This window comes from Herpailurus yagouaroundi, unplaced genomic scaffold (assembly GCF_014898765.1).
Source record: "Herpailurus yagouaroundi ecotype Mexico unplaced genomic scaffold, PumYag 100, whole genome shotgun sequence".
NCBI lineage: Eukaryota > Metazoa > Chordata > Mammalia > Carnivora > Felidae > Herpailurus > Herpailurus yagouaroundi.
In genome coordinates this window covers 42910598-42926895 of record NW_024412391.1, presented here as the reverse complement: position 1 = coordinate 42926895, position 16298 = coordinate 42910598, and the positions used below count along the sequence as shown (strand labels likewise).

General features: G+C 40.4%; 1 long non-coding RNA gene across 1 annotated transcript; it reads right to left on the bottom strand.

The window, feature by feature from the left end:
• Window positions 1-4176: 4176 nt before the first annotated feature.
• Window positions 4177-15881, bottom strand: LOC121028560 (uncharacterized). Its single transcript, XR_005789305.1, has 5 exons — window positions 15707-15881; window positions 13575-13643; window positions 11502-11578; window positions 9948-10047; window positions 4177-4239 (listed from the first exon to the last, which is right to left on the bottom strand). It is a non-coding gene; the product is annotated as an uncharacterized LOC121028560 (long non-coding RNA).
• Window positions 15882-16298: the final 417 nt, after the last annotated feature.

The following is a 16298-nucleotide window of genomic DNA, read 5'->3' as shown; positions in this document are numbered from 1 at the left end:
TAGATAGTGTTTTATTCTACTGTGTAGACTGTTCATAAAAAGGCACACAATTCTTTGCCACACTAATGCTTATCGACAGACCTTCACCGAAAATATTACTTTGCTCTTTTCTGTAAGAAAACTGTTAATAACCTGATTAAGCCAGAAATGAAATACATTACCCATCACTCTCCAAAAGTGGCACTAAAAACAATATTTTCCTTTTCGAAGCTCTGTCTTGCATCTATTGTTTGCACAACTCTTCTAGATGCTGACGGACATCTCTCTTATTACTTTTAATCTTGAGGTTTTGGCAAAGCGCTTCTTTTTCCTCTGCATCATTTGGTTGATTTCAAACTAGAAGAATTCTCTGTCCCATCTTTTACCCTGTCGGTGTGGCAGCATTGTAAAGGACGGAAAGAAAATGACTTTGAAAGCATCACTTGTTAGTACAGGGAGTTTTTCTCCTGATGGCTACAATTTACATGCCACGGGCCCTATAAGCCTTCCAGCTTTTTCTTGATGCTAGGAAGAAAAAAAAAAAAATCAAACAGTTTCTTAGAGTCTGGAATGCTTTCCCTGCAATTGACAACAGAGTTCAAGTCAAGTTTATGATTTGGACTTAAAGTTAGACTTTCCTTACACATTTTTAACTCTTTGAAAGATGGGTTGAATATAATATGTCTTACAGATCTCCTATGTTTATTTTATTGTTGATTGAATTTTTGAAAGTCTTTGTTGATAACTTTTTTAGATTTTGTTTTTAGAATAGAGAAAACAATCCATTCAGCCTCACAGATCACCTTAATGCATCAGCTGTTAATTTTTTTCAGTTAAAAATTACTCATAGGATGAAACGATTATATTTGTATGCTTGATTTTCTGTACTATTTCAAATTTAGTATTCTGTCATAATTTTATCAAACACATTTTTCCTCCATATGTATTGGTATGGTCTTCAGCCCATGTAAATATTTCAGCAACTTATATATATATTCTTGAGAATTAGAAATTGTCCTTATGTGTAAGAAGTGTGTTATCATACGTCTCATAAAGGGTGATATAAGGACTAAATGACCCATCTGAATCACCTAGCACCGTGCCTGGCACATAAGCACTCGACAGATGTTTTTCATTTTTCTCTCTCTTTCTTTCCCTGATCTTAATTGGATTTCATTTGTCATTACTAATAGGCTATTACATGCTGTAGAATGAATCTTTTTGGAAAACAGTTATATGAGCAAATAAAACGTATGCTTAAAATATTTTCATGCTTTCCCATATAGCTAAAACATGAAATAAATGAAATCAGATTAACTGGCCGTGGGAGAATTGCTTCCACAAAGACTCCATGCCACCATAAGTTTCACTGAGGTATGAGATCTGCTCCAGTTCTGATGGGCGGTCAGTGGCCCTCAGTGCTCCCTCTTTTGGCTCACCCTAAGTGTCTCTACATCTATGACTTTGCTCTAGCAGCCCAGGATTATGTGGGACTGCACCTCATGGGTTATACAGTATTTCTCTTGTAGGCTTTTACCCTTGTGTCTTTCCAGTTCATTCCTGCTCTTGACCAATGATAGATCAATATTTCTATCGCAGACGTACCTGACATTGAATCTTAGGAATTCAGAACAGAATGATCTTGTAGTTTATCTAGTCAAATCCTTGTTTTCAAAGGTGTGGGGAAGGAGGCTGGGAGAATGAAGGGATCTTCCAGGTACAGATGACACCTCAGTCCCATAATTCAGACCTTGTCTGTCTTGTGACCCACTTCCAGCATTAGTGAGTTCAGGCTTAATGCTGCCTCTCTGTTTACTCATTGTCCTTTTTTTTTTTTTTAATTTTTTAAAAATATTTATTTATTTTTGAGAGACAGAGTGAGACAAAGTGAGACTGGGGGAGGGGCAGAGAGAGAGGGAGACACAGGATTGGAAACAGGCTCCAGGCTCTGAGCTGTCAGCACAGAGCCTGACGCGGGGCTCGAACCCACAGACTGTGAGATCATGACCTGAGCCGAAGTCGGATGCTCGACCGACTGAGCCACCCAGGCGCCCCACATTTGTCCTTTTTAAGTATAGCCATCTTTCTCAGTCCACAAAGTAGTGATGCTTTTTAGCAAAGAAACATTAGATATTTCTATTGGACCTGACTCACTTCTCAGAAACGTTTCCTCAGACTCTGTGTCTCGCAAAGAAAGCAACACGCTTAAAGCTTTAGATTTTCAAACATCTTTCTTCCTAGTCCCTTCTCTCTGCTACATTTCCACCCATCTCCCCATTTATTTCAACTTTTCTTGGTTACTTTGATATTCTGATGATTGATTATGGATTCTGGTCTCATTACAGTTTCTGCTAGATCTTAATTAGCCTTTCTCTGATCTCTCCTGGTCTCACTGTGATGTAAATTAAGGTTGACTTTGGGGGGGGGGGGGTTCCCAGTCCAATATGTAAAGAGTTTAGAAGTCATCAATCCCATTCTCACAGCTGAAAATCAACAACTATCTAACAGAAAACAGTTTGTTCAGATTAATAATAGCAATAATGTATTGGGCGATGATAGTTTATGAATAAGAGAAAGGAAAGCAAAGTTATAAGGGATGAGAGGGAAAACTTGGGAATTCTCTGTTATAATATACCTGGATTACCTGTGACATGGTGTAGAAGCAGGCCTGGATTAAGATGCAAATGTATATTATAAATTCTAGGGAGAGCAGTGAACTATTTTAAAAAGAAGTATAGGGGCGCCTGGGTGGCGCAGTCGGTTGAGCGTCCGACTTTAGCCAGGTCACGATCTCGCGGTCCGTGAGTTCGAGCCCCGCGTAGGGCTCTGGGCTGATGGCTCAGAGCCTGGAGCCTGTTTCCGATTCTGTGTCTCCCTCTCTCTCTGCCCCTCCCTCGTTCATGCTCTGTCTCTCTCTGTCCCAAAAATAAAATAAAAACGTTGAAAAAAAAGAAATTTTAAAAAGAAGTATAATTGATGTCTTAAGGGGAAAGAAATGAAATTGTATAAAATGGCAATTAAAAGCAGGAAGTCAGAAAAAGAAAAGACAAAAGAAAAAAAACCCCAAAGAACAAGGGCAACAAATATGACATATTTACAAATATTGTAGATATAAACCCAGCTATGTCAATAATCACTTTATTTTTAATTTTTAAATTATATATATATATATTTTTTAAGTAGGCTCCATGCCCAGTGTGGGGCTTGAAATCATGATCTTGAAATCAAGAGTCACGTGCTTTACCAACTGAGCCAGCCAGGCACTCCCTTGAATACTCACTTTAAAATGTGAACGGTCTAGATATACCAATTAAAAAAGAGACTGTCAGAGTGGATAAAAGAGACAAGACCCATCCATATGTTGTCTACAAGAAATGTACTTTAAATGCAAAGACACATGTAGATTAAAAGTAAAGAGATGTTGAAAGACATACCATGCTAACATTAATCAAAAGAAAGCTGAGTAGCTCTATTTATTTCAGATAAATTCATCCTTAACATAAGTAACCTAGTCCTGTGGAGAGCCAAGTGTTCTTTAGATGCCCCTGCTTTATTCTCATATAATTCATATTAAGAGAAAATCCCGCATTTTTCAGCATTCGGCACAAACTTCACCCACATTTGACTCTGGGCCCACCATAATTCAGTGATAACGGCGTTCCTGTTGAGTGTTGGATCTGATTTGATGTCACCCAGGATAGAACAGTGTTGCTTAAAACTTTGTCGTGAAAAGAAGCCTGTTTGCAAATTCGTCTTCTAACCCTTGCATTTCTGTTTATTTTTGTAAAGGAAGAGTAAAGAGATTGTACCATACTTTCCTATTTTGCTTTAGCACATCTGTCGGTCTTACGCCTTCTTTGAATTGGAGTGACTTTTTCTTTTTTTTTTAAATGTAACTTATTGTCAAGGTAGCTAACATACAGTGTATACAGTGGCTCTTGGCTTCAGGAGTAGATTCCCGTGGTTCATTGCTTACATACAACACCCAGTGCTCATCCCAACAAGTGCCCTCCTCCATGCCCATCCCCCATTTTCCCCTCTGCTATGCACCCCCCATCCACCCTCAGTTTGTTCTCTCTATTTAAGAGTCTCTTAGGGTTGGCCTCCCTCTCTGTTTGAAACTATTTTTCCCCCTTCCCTTCTCCCGTGGTCCTCTGTTAAGTTTCTCAAATTGAGTTGGAGTGACTTTTATAAATTTGGAAGTCTTCATCAAAATTATCTTCCACCCTACTTTGAAAGAATACGGCTTATTTCTCTTCCCTGAAAGAGGAAAAGAACTATTGTTACTTCCCGTAGAGGTTTTAGGGGGAAACCATTTGGAGGTTTTTAGATGAGATTCACTATATGCCTGAGAATGTTATCTAAATTTTCATTGGAAAAAGACCTATGTTAGGCTGTTCTCACGGAAGATGAAAACTCTTTTAAATGCTGCCTGTTAATTTCATCATACTCTTAGATTCTAAGATTCAACTAGCTTGGGGTACTTACCTACTCTCGAGGGGAACAAGCCCATTCCAAAGCAGGATATAGCCATTTCCATTAGTGGTCAAGGGCAGTTTCTCTCCACACTGGCTTTGCAATATGAACTTCCCTTTTACACAAGCTTCATTCAAGCGATATGATTTAGAGTGGTTGAGGATGAACATTTGTTAGGAACAAAGTAAAGGAAGAAAGAAAGACCCTGCCTTCTCAGTGATCTTCCTGATGTTTCTGTTTTCAATTTTCCTTCATGCTATAGCCTTGGTGCGTGTCAGGACAAGGTTGGTGTTAACCCAGGTTCCCCCCACCCTTTTCTTTTTCCGACTGGCTCTGTTGGGTAGCAAATATCTGACTTGCACTATTCTCCAGGTTGTAACAGGTTGGTCTGCATTGTGTACTACATGTCGTGGGGTGTACTCCAATTACAGAGAACATCCTAAACAGGTCTCCATTTTGATAAGAGCATAAAATGCCTTTTCCCTAATGGGGCTAAGAATCTTAAGCCAAAGGAGGTATTCTGTGAAATGGTCTGAAAGGACGGCAAGGAGTACCTTCCCCATTTTTTTTTCCCTCTAGCAACTCTAGGCAAATTCCTCAGAAATCAGATTGGCAAGGGCAAAGGGGTGGGCTGGAACTCTGGAATTTGGGCTTGCTGAATGCATGCCATTCCCTTGCCACGTAGCCCAAATCGGTGCCAACTGCAGAAAATAAAGATCTAAGTCAGAAGTGCAGTGCAGGCACAAGGCAATCATCAGCTCAATTAAACCGGTCATTCCACAAATAACCTAGAAACAGCAGGATTGCCAAACAATCTCCAGCCCCTGAAACATTTGCAAATGAGCATGACAACTGAGATGTTCTTTCTTTGCAGCCATATACTGTCACATTTTAATGATGGATTATAGACATGGGCTCTTGGCTGCAGACTGTAGCATACATGATTCTACACTTATTTTCTTTTAATCAGAAGATACAAAGGCTTATACATCTATGGCACTGTGCCCAAGAAAGAGTTAGATAAAGCTCTAGAAAGAAGAACGTGGGAGAATGGGAATATATATATATATGTATATATATATATATATTTTTATATATATTTATGTATTGGAATATATATATATTTATATATTTGTATATTTATATATTTATATATACACCCCTCCACACACACGCGCGTGCACACACACACACACATACATACATACATATACACTTTCCCTTCTTTTTGGATGTGGGGCAGATATGCTTTTATTGTCCAAAGATACATTTTGTTTTCTCTTGTTTTGTCAACATGTTGGGGATGTCGATAACAAAATATAAAACTGGCTGGTATAGCATATGTATCTAATTCTATAACATATACTAATTTATATCAGTGTCATTTAAAAATTACAAATTAACCATATATTTTCATGGACTAGTAATATAATCTTTTGATGTCATAAATATGAGAGTAACATGTTATTTCCACAGTCATGATGTCAGGAAGATATTATTTAAGTATTTAATGGGATCAGAGGCTTAGTGCACAGGAAATATATTTTTTTTCTATATGTTTCCCGTGTCTGTTTTACTTAGTTTAATCATTTTAATTGCAGTTTCTTTTTGTTTTAGGACAGGACCATAACTCTTGGATGCTATTACTTCTTTTTCTTTTTGGCAAGTTGAAGAATACCAGGTAACTGTAAGAATGAAGAAACTAACTTCTGTATTCGTCTGCATTGTCCCTCTCTTGGTCTGTATCTGTCTCCTTTGGCTGCTTTCCCCCTTGTCCTCTTTATATTCTGGATTGCTAAGCCTTTATTCACTTCACTTGTCTGTGAGTATAAAAAGAAGAAAAAATCTAGGTCTCTTTCTATTAAGACAGATGACTTTATAATACATTTTAAACACCCTGAAAATACACAGACATTTTCTTAAGGTGTTTTGTTGTCGTACCTTGGATTGGAGTGTTAAATGATATGTGGAACCTGATTTCTCAAGAAGAATTTATTCTAAAACAGCAGTGTAATAAGTTTAAAATACAGAGAAAAAAAATCCAATATGTGGATTGGAAAAAAAATCCATAGCTCTGGTTTAGGTCCCATATGTGTGGATGTGTGACATCCATCAGTGGGATAAACAGCACCTGGTGGCTGATTTACAGAGTGGTATTCCTCCAAAAAGGCAGCCATTCACCCCCTGACAACTGAATGAGTGATGGCAGCTGTATTCCAGAAGGCTCTGTTTGGGAAAGCAAAATTTAGGATAGGGTGGGATCAACATAAAAAGATAAGGAGACGTAAGGATCCCATCTGTCTGGGTCTCTTGGGTTAGAGCCAGCCCCTAGAGGATACAGCGTCTCCCTCTTCTTCTAGACTGGGGGATATTGAAGATTTGCATTGAGGTGATCCATACATGCCACAGCTGCCCCTTGGTCAGTCCATTTGGATTAGTGAATCAGGATAAAAATGGTTTCTGCTTCAAAAAACAAACAAACAACAAACAAACATACAAACAAACAAACTGATTCATCAGCCTAACACAATACCTTGGCCTTCATGTTTAACAATTAGAACTACCACAGGCAAGTTCAGGAATGGTAAGTCAGCAATGCTAAGGCTTGACTGGTGCCCTGACAGTCCCACCTTTGCCACAAAACCTCCCATTATTTTGGAAGTATTCTATGGCTGCTCTTCCTGTCCCACACAAGGCCCTACTCATGAAAAGAAAGCACTAAGACCTGACTTTAATTCGGATGCACAATGAAAGAGAAAATGGGAGAGCCGTTCAAAGCAGTAGATCCTGAAATTTAACTCTTGAGCTTTAACCTCAGGCTTCATGAGCTCACATCTCAGTTCCGGCGGGAGAGGAAATGTGGAGTTAGTGCTTAGTGGGTACAGAGTTTCTGTTTGAGATGGTGAAAGCATTCTGGAATACATAATGGGTGGTGATCATTACACAGCAGTATGGAGTACTTAATGCTACCAAATTGTTAACTTCGAAATGGCTAAAAAGGTGAATTTTACGTTACATATATTTACCACCATAAAAAAAATGAAGGTAAGAATTCCGGTGCTGCTTCTTACTAGCCATATTGGCGAGTTACTGTACCTTTAATTCTGTTCCTTCAGCTGTAGAGTATACGAGGAGGGTAATAATGATACTAGCCACTTCACAGCGCTGTCCTCATTGAATGAGATACATGGGACAGACATACTGATTCAGAATGATCAAGATTAGCTGTGGTTGTGATGATTTACGAAGGTGAATTCTGTGGTTAATATCCCTTACGTTGGTCGTGCGGTCCTCCATTTGTAGAAGTCTTCGTAGAAGTCACCAATTTCAGTTTTGCCTACAAGATAGACTTTCATCTTTTTGATATCTCGTGTCAGACTTTAATTGCTCTAAAAGATGCACCCTATTAATCAGGGTATTGCAGGTTGGACAGTCCCTTGGGAGAGGGCTATCAAGCCCTTAAATGTAACAACATTTAAGACATGCATAGCCTGTGACCCTGCAGTGCCATTTCTATGAAAAGTACTCACATATGTATGTACAAGTACCTGAACAGACGTCCACTGTGGTACTGATTATAAAAGCAACAAATTGGAAACTACGTCAGTATCCATTCTGGTGACTTGATTAAACCCAAACAATGGAATCTTATGTAACCATAAAAAAGGATGATGCCAAATTACAGTATTTCCATGGACAGAGGTCCACTACAAATCGTGCAGTGAAAAGAAAAGGCAGTCTGGGAACAGAATATACAGTTTGATCGTACTCATGCATTTTATGTTTAGATGTATAATATAATTTGCGGAAGGCTTTTCCTCAAACTTAATAGTGGGTATCTCTGGATGGGATTATAAGGAGGAATTTAGTTTCTGTGTTAAACACTTCTTTGTTACTTGGGGTCTTTACAAGCATGTATTACTTTTATAATCTGCAGAAACAATAAAAATGTTTCCATTAAAAAATGAAAGAGATCATAAAGGGTCTCTGGCTATGGAGAAGAGCAAGCCGTTGTATTTCTCAAGGTGTTATCCTAACTTAAACCGTATATTTATGTAGCATCATGGATCTGAGTCCATAAAAGGGAAATGGATGAATGACTATTGCAAGGAAAGAAAGAAATAGGATTCCAGCAGTCTTAAGTATCTTTGCATCTGTCTTCTTCTGGCAAATTCAGTCAGTGTTTTGAGTATCCCTCCAGCCTACATACCAGTAACCTCCACCTTCTCTGCCTCTGGTGATTTGTCTTATCAGTGAGGCTGAAGTCAAAACTATGTTCGTAATACGCTGACCGGAAGTGCTCTGGGCAGCTGCTGTGCTCCAGACCACAGTCCCCCCAACACAAGCAGGGCTACGGAATGCCTGGATTACCAATCACAGCCAAGATCTTGCTATGGCACAGTCCTCTGCTCATCACCTAATAGGTCTACTGCTTCCCTCCACAAACACAGGACTATAGAGGGATACAACTCCCAACAAAATGATCACTGAGAGACACAGCAGAGACCTTTGCCTCTATATATACATATATATAGATGGCTTGACCATCTATATATAGATGGCACACACACACACACACACACACACACACACACACACACACACACACGGGTGGGCTGCTCAACAAAACGATAAAATGTTAATGCAGAGGCAGTGAAAGGAGAGATGGAGTGGATTCTGGGGTCAGAACTAGGTTTGGAACCCAGCTGCCCTATCTATTAACTGTGTGACCTTGGTCAAATTACTTAGCCTCTCTGAGCTTCAATATTCCCATCAATGAAACAGGAGTAACAACATCTTCCACCCGGAGTTGTTAGGATTAAACGAGATAAAATATATAATGGGTTTGAACCAGAGGTGGTGCACACAGATAATAGGGTTCTTTCCTTCTTCTCAGACTTTGGCATAGCATTAAATAGCCATGGCAGTCTTGAAAATAGATGTGTTTTTTTTTTTTTCCTCTAAATAGCACAATGTCCCAGTGTACTGTTTGTACTGCATTCTCTTTAAGCGTCAAGTAAGGGCACTGTTGTGAAAGCTATAGACAGAATATTTTAAAGTCAGGCTGGGGGAGGAGAATGGAGGGAGGAATACGGACGCTTTATGTTTTCTGACTCTTTCAGTGGATCATTTCCATGGTTCAAATGAGCCTGAGAGTAACTTTCCAGGTTTTAAATATTCTAGATCATGTAAGAATGAGGAGGAGCCGCTGATCAATTAGGTTTAAAAGCTACTGAAATTCTCAAGAATCATTTAAATAAGGTACTTAGGAATGCCCCTAAAGAGACGAGAGTAACCTTCCACGTCAGCAGGTACACGAGTTAAACATGTGGTTAACGATGATATAAAAAGAGGTGGTATGTGAAGTATCAGTTCATGTGAGGTGACGCTCAATATCAATTTATGGGATATCAATAATGTTTTAGTCTAAATGAACCTTCCGTATATATAAAACACTCCTAATTATTGTAAAACCGTTACTTTCCACTTACCATTGATCTTGAGGAAATGACTAAAATTTTGGAGTGTGCTGACACAGCACTGTTATTCCGGGTCATTATTCAGAGCAGGTGTCAATCTCTTTCACTTAATCTCAAGGCAGAAAAAAAAAAAAAAAAAAAAAAAAAAAAAAAGAGTAGTTTTTCATTCAATCAAGTCTCGCAAAAGAAAAAAAAAAAGAATGGAACACATTAAGATAAGTGTAACTTTTATAGGGATGTTAACACTCTAATACTCTTTTGGGATAGGTGAAGCTTTTGATTTTCAGCCAGGTTCAAAAGAAAACATTAACTTTTTATAAGGTGGTGGATACAGTAATTCCCTATAGGAATAGGTCAAGCCATCAGCAACCGGTGACCTTTCAGCTGAGGTTCCCCAAGCTTGAGTCAAGTGACCAGGCTGTCCTTGTTAAACAACATTTCAGAGTTGGTATGCACCCTCACGTCCAATGCAAGAGTGTGGCACTTTCAAGCTATACCTGCTGCAATTTTAAGAAATTATTTTAGAAAATCTAAACCACACAAGAGTTAATATAATTACAACTGCCGGTGAAAACAGCAGGCGTAGGTCAAGACTAGAAGGGAAGATTCTGATCATTTCAACTAGAACATCAGCTTGTAGAAAACTGCTCTGCTGCGCACAAGCTCAGGGCAGATTTGCTCATGTAACTGTACCTTCTTCAAATACAAGTGGCTTATACTAAGGCCCTTAATTTGAGGACTAATTGGATTGCTTCTTCCATTTTCATCCAAAGAACTTCAGTATTACAGCTTCCATGCAATTTTACGTAACATTTACTGAGCACATTCTAAATGCTACATAGTGCTAAGCACTTGACCTAGATTATTTTATTAAAATCTCCCCAACACCTTATCAGGCATGACCGCATCTAACATTGTTTTCAGTAATTATGGCGTACCAGGCATTGCTTTAGGCACTTTACATATATTAACTCTATTCAATCCTTGTAAAATCCTGGGAGGTGTCTTAGCTCCATTTTACAGATGAAGAATCTAAAGTTCAGAGAGGTTAAAAGACTGGCCACGGTCACACACTCAATAAGTGACAAAGCTGAGGCTGTTAGACCTCTTGCTCTGCTTGCCTTTGCTCTCAGCAAAGTGAGCGTGGATCTGGGGGCACGATGAATCTCATTAGTCTTTTGTCTGTAGTTGGAGCTGGCTACAGAATTCTTGGACTCAGGGCTAACGAAACATGCAAGGCCCCTTGTTCAAAAGACGAGGAAAGTGTCATTAAAGATATTAAATAGGAAGATTTGCCTTGCTTTCATAGCTTAGTCCCTCAACATGTCTTGGTGTTTTTAATTTGCCATTTAACGTGTCATTCTAAGTAACACAGAATTTAAATATTCAATGATGAGCATTCATGTTACCATTAATTTTTATATTGTGCAATGCCAGTATAAGTGTAACTATAAGTTAACTTGTGTGTGGAATCACTGAATTCACACAAGTTGTATTTCGTGGCTCCTATATGCATATGTTTTGTTCGTACCAGACAAGTGGAAACACTGCACAAAATGAACTCACCTGTCTTTATTTCAGTTCTAGATGTGCACACATTCTGCCAGAACTCTGCCTTCTGTTTACTCACGAGTAAGGAAAGACTGAAAGGAAAAGGAAGTGAGGGCTACCCCATCTTCAGTGTCATTTGCAGTGTGTGTGATTGGTTGGCCAGCCCATCGATGTAACCTGAGTAAGACAGGTTTTCTTATTCCTTTGTTCTTCGGATGCCATGGTCTTTTCTCCCCTGTGTTCCAAGAAACTTCTGGTTTGAAAGGAAAGCATGGCTTCTCTCCCATCCCACTCAGCCTTAGATGAAACAAGCTTACTTCGCACTCCCGGTCTCACTGACCACAGAAGCAGCATCAGGAACACTACATGCAAATGAGGTGGGAGGGAACAGCTGGCACACTGCAGAATCTCTGCATCTACCCATGCTCCGTGCCCCATCAGGCTTCCAGCACGTGCTGGGATTGGTACCAGTGATCTGGGTGTCTCTCCCACCTCGGCCGTGCTCTAGACGTGCAATCCTGGGCAAGTTATTCACTGCTCTAAGACTATCTTCTCTTCACAAAACGAGAATGGTATCAGACACCTCATAGGGTTATTTTGAGGAATAACTGAAAGGATACACATAAAAGACTTAGCCTAGGGCATGGCACGTAGTAAATGCTTCGGAAATGTTAGCTAGCCATGTTGTGGTTGTTGCCGTCTTCTGGATGCATTTTGCAGTTCCACTTGTTTGAAAATCTTTATCCTTTCAAATAAGATAATGAAGAAACCTGGTGAAGATTCATCTTAGAAGAGAGAGAAACTTCCGGTGGAGCACAGCCAGGGGTTTAACCACACACCTAGCATCCTTTCCACTACCACTGTTAACTGTTCAGTTAAGAAAAGCCTCGAATGGAAAAATAAATGGAAAAGGTCCCTCTCAATGGATACTTGTGGAAGGGATGAGGAGAAGCCTTCTCTAGGAGTATATGTGTCTTTATGGGAAGCAGCTAGAGGACTGATCTTAAGTATATGATCCCTGGGTCATAAATAAATAAATAAATAAATGAATAAATAAATAAATAAATACACACACACACACACACACACACATATATATATATATATGAATATATACATATATATATACATGCACACACATATATGAATATATATATGTATATATATATTTAGTGTTGCAGGTAGCAGACTCTTCTGTTCCTTCCCCAGCTTTCTCCTGGGTCACTGCCCATCTATGAATTTACTAAACCAGAGTCACTCAAAGTGGGGTCGCCAAGCACTTGCATCAGAATCACAAATGCAGAATCCTGAGCTCAGTGCCAGAGCTTTGAACTGAAATCCCTGGGGGAAGTCTGACCCAAAAAAATTGCCTAACAAGTTGCCCAAGTGCTTCTTATGTTGCTAGGTTTGATAACTTCTGTGGGAGCCTAGAAACTGGGAAGACCTTTTTCTTTTTTTAATCCCCAGCACCTGGTAGACCTGCCACCCTTTGTCGAATGTTGGAGAAATGACAGAATCCAAAGCACAAGGCTAAAGGATTCTTCCTCATCTGAGGACCCTTGGGATGGTTCTGTTCAGGCCTAATATTCAGTGGGTAAGCACTGGTAAGGCTGTAAATATATTAAAATATGAAAATTCTTCCATAGGGGTTAGTAATTACCCACTACTCTAGGCTCTGTGCTATCCCACTGGCCCAAGGCTCCCTTGGACTGCCCTCTGGCCCACTAACTAAAGGGTTAACCATTTGTCTAGCATGGGGTCTCATCCAATCTCACTGGCCAATAAAGGTGCCAGTCAGCCCCTCATAGGTGTAACCAGCGTGATACCTTACCAGTGGGCTTGTGCCCTGCATGTGCCCCTACCCTTTCGGGGGGGTGGGATTGGGAAGGAGGACCTTGGGTGGGTGGTACCCCAGGCAGTTTACTTTGACTCTGTTATCAAGATCCCCATCTCCATGTGTCCGTGAGGCCATAATGGATGGAGTCCCAGTGGGTGAGATGAGATTCCTGGAGGTGAGAATTTTCCAGTAGTAGAATTTTCCTACTGGAAAATTCTCAGGTTATGGCCACCACCAGCCAAAGTACCTACCCCTAGAGATGCTCTTCATGGCTGCTTCTGGGAACTTCAGTTTCCATGGGACTTTGGCTCTGAGGGATCCTGGAGGAGAGTAGGTGAATATGAGCCATACAGGAATTTGAGTCTACAAACATGAGGGCTCTATGGGTATGATTTGACAGATGAGAGCCTCTTTTGTACAGATGGTGCATACAGAGGTTAGTGTTGGGGTTGGGAGAAATATGGAGAAACAGGTTCTCTTTTCATTTATTTGCCCAACTTTGTTAAAATCACCAAATGCCCTACTATCACGACATCAGCCACATTACTTTCATTAATACAAAATGAGAATGAGGACAAATACTTATATAGTATTTGTCCTGTGCCAAGCACAGCTCTTAACTTATTTGAGTTCCTATAATTATCACCTTATTACGTAGATGAGGAATTGGAGACCCAGAGGTTAGTTAAAACTCAAGTAGCAAAGCCATGGTTTGAACTCAGGCAGCCTGACATTAGAGACCAAAGTCAGAGAGACTATGTCTCTTCCTTAATTTACATTCAAAAAGTTTGTGTGCATGACTTAGATGGCAACAAAGATTTGAGATATATATACATACCCTATAATACAATGGATGGGTATTTTGAATGAAATTGCTATCAGTTCAGCAGATGCTATGTTCACCATGAACAATATTATGAACAATATTGGTGATATTATGAGAAATTCTCTACCTACTGAGACCCAATGTAGCCTAATGATTATCAAGGTATTGGGGAAGTTATTGGAAAAGCTACCTGCGTATTCCTTTGTCAATCATGGCTCAGACAGCATTGTTTACCTAGTGGAAGCATGTCAAACATGCAAGACCAGCAACCATTGTTAAAGATGAACAAATGATTTGGATAGTATTAGAAATTGATGAACTACTTGCATTAAAACTCATATGTATACGTGTGTGTGTATATATATATGTGTGTGTGTGTGTGTGTGTGTGTGTGTGTGTATATGCTTTTGTTTAGAGAATACTGAGAATTAAATGTTTTAAATTTATACGTTGATTAACTGCTTACAGGGGTTTAAGTATTTTATCACTTCATTTTTGTTTATTCAGTTCTCCATTTTATTCCTTTGGTCAACGGGGAAAAAAGATTAGCTCTCTGACTGAGCTCTGATATATTAAGCTTTTCAAGCTTTGGTCTCAGGTTTGTTCCTTGTTTGGCTCACACTTCTTTGCTAGAGAAGTAGGTAGACTACCTGCTTTGGGTGGAAAAGGCTATCCTCATTATTGAGTGGGAAGGTGGGCAAGAAGGCTGTTCCTCAGTAGGCTATTTCTTTCTGCTGTAAACCCAGTGAATTGAGCTGTCATATTTAAACTTTTATTGGTGAAGATTTCAAGTTAGGACTAGAGCCCTTCTTTTGCAGTTCCTTCGGGGTTACATGTGGAAAAGAACAAATAGAAAACTCAGTGATGAACTTTGAATAAGGCTGTAAGAAACAAAGAGTCGCTAGTCCCTATGGTCTCAAGGAACACTGAAGGGCAGGGAGTTGTTTAAACACTTAAAAGCAGAAAGGAAATACAGACTCTTCGATTTAGGATACCAAAACCAGCTCAGAAAGTACTATGTGATGATCCGGGCAAAGCATCACAGTTTCTAGCCAGTCCAGTCATGATTCTCTGGCAAACTGCACAGTCATGGTTATGATGCACTGGGATAAGAGGCGCTATATAAATGTTAGATGTTACATAAATGTCAGAAATGATTATTGTTTGTTAATGGGGGCTAAACTGTTCCTAAGCAAAACTCTGACTCCCAGCCAACACGTCCGTAGCAGAGATCCTAACTACCAAATAACCCATGAGAACGGAATGCTCCCATCCTGGTTCTAGAAGGGAACCCAGCTGGGATCTGGGGTTTGAAAACAGGGGTTGTGGTGCCACTACTTACCCAACTAACTTCGGGCCAGGTACCTAGCTTCCTGGAGCCTGCCTTAGCTCACCTGTAAAATGGGGGATAAGAACACCTGTCCTACTTCTGCTTCCTGTGCTCAGTCCTTGTGAGAAGCAGGGGCGTTCGCATGGGTGCGAGTGCTTTGTGAAGGTGAGCCCCTGCAAGGATGACAGTGGTCATCTAGGATCGCTGGAATTTAGCTTATACCTTACCTTTGAGTCCTAGTCACAAGGAGAAATCCGAATGGAAATTAAGCTGGAGATGGGGATGGTGACTGGCCACTGCTGAAAACGTCAGGCTCCCTCCCTCAACGGAGCTGTCAGGAAGATACTGCAGACCAGACGCCCGGATCCTGCATTCTGGCTCCGGCTCTGCCACTTGCCAGCCTGTGAGCTTGGGCGAGTTACAGAGGAGGCTCTGGAAGTGTTCGCCAAGGGCCCTTCCGGCTCTGACGTTGAGTCTAAATCAGGCTCATCACTTGGCTCTAGCTGTGATTCACCTTTCGCCTCCTGGAGAAACTATCTCCCCTCCAGCTTCTCAGACACACGAAGCAGGGGGCTTGGAAAGGGTGGGGGCTGTGTATTCCTTGTGAGGGTGCACAGTAAAGAGGTTATTCCCTTGGAGGTGAGACGGCGTAGGGGATGGTGAAAAGGGGTGCCGAGTGAGTGTTCTGGGAAGCCAGGATTCAGGGAACACTCTAATGAGGTCACGACTGTCGCAGGCAAAAAGGAGGTGGACATCTGCTGGTGGGGGAAGGGGGCAGCGTTCTGCATTTGTGCTTGTAGAAAGTCTCTTCCCCGCACC